Raw genomic sequence first — 1620 nt, forward strand, 5'->3', positions numbered from 1 at the left:
GCTAATGACAAGATTAAATACCTGGGAGTCAATTTAAGTAGGAATACAAAAGAAGACTTATTTAAAGAAAATTACAAAACATTACTACAAGAAACAAAAAGGGACATTGAGAAATAGAAGAATATACCATGCTCTCAGATAGGAAGAGTCAATATTTTGAAAATGAAAAGTCTACCAAAGACAACCTACAAGTCCAATGCAATCCCAATATAAATATCAATTCCATTCTTCAAGGAGACGGAGAAGTCAATTTCCAATTTCACCTGCAATGGAAACAGACCCCAAATAAACAAAGCACTCCTTAAAAAGAGAAACTAGGTAGGAGGAGGCATCTAATCCCTGATTTCGAATCCTATTACACAGCCATGATGGTCAAGACATTGTGGTACTGGTACAGTGACAGATACATATCAATGGAATAGAATTGCAAACCCAGAAATCAGCCCATCTACCTATGGTAAATAGATTTTAGACAAGGAAATGAAATCAACTAAGTGGGGGAATGAAAGCTTCTTAAATAAATGGTATTGGCAAAGTTGGAAAAATTTCTGTAGAAAACTCAACCAAGACCCACACTTCACACCATACACAATAATCAACTCAAAGTCAATCAAGGACCTAGGTGAACAACAAAGGACTATCATCAGAGAAAAGTTTACAAGAACTCTAGAAGCCCTAGTCTGCAATGTGAACAGTCTCCCAAACATCCTGAAAAGCCTACAATTGGGAGAGAATAAAATAGATGAATGAGATATTTTAAAAATAAAATCACTATGCAAGTCCAATACAGACTTGGAAAAAATATTTGGTAACGACATGTCTTACAAGGGACTTATATCTAGGATTTATAGAATTCTCCAGCATCTTGACATGATTCTATCTCCAGCTCTGTTTCTGTCTCCGAGTCCATGTTTTCCAACTACTGATTCTTCTTCTCTGTTTCCAACTTTTTCATTTCAGTCACCCATTATTATCAATGCATCTTGATTGCATGTTCGATCAATCTTCAACTGTAAAAGTTGGTAGAAATCTTCTATTTCCTCTTCTTTGGCTCTGGTTGTTGGTGCATATATCCAAATGATAATGGTATTCACTGGACTTCCTTGTGGATGCCTATGGATATTATCCTGTCGCTTACTTACTGTACTTCAAGACAGATCTAGAAATGGCTTTTCTAACTCTGAAAGCAACCCCATTTTTCCTCACCTTCTCATCTCCAGAGTAGAATATCATATGATCATCTGATTCAAAATGCCCCATGCCAGTCCATCTCATCTCACCAATGCCTAGTATGTCAATATGTATGCATTCCATTTCCTCCTTAACACTATCTAATTTTCCCACATTAATGGTTCCCACATTCCATGTTCCAATCACTAGTGTCTGCTTACAACTGTTCCTCATTCTTTGTATTTCCATACTCAGGTGCCCTTTCTGTCATTCTACATGTATTCTGTTGTACATAGGGTTTTCAGAGGCCTGCTGTTTTGCATCAGGATTGGTGGAAGATCTATCAACAATCTGCGTTATGCAGATGACACAACCCTGCTTGCCAAAACTGAAGAGGACCTGAAGCGCTTGCTGCTGAGGGTCAGAGACCGCAGCCTTCAGTATGGACTG

Source organism: Elephantulus edwardii, unplaced genomic scaffold (genome assembly GCF_000299155.1).
Source record: "Elephantulus edwardii isolate Elephantulus edwardi_28Jun2011 unplaced genomic scaffold, EleEdw1.0 scaffold00033, whole genome shotgun sequence".
NCBI classification, from domain to species: domain Eukaryota; kingdom Metazoa; phylum Chordata; class Mammalia; order Macroscelidea; family Macroscelididae; genus Elephantulus; species Elephantulus edwardii.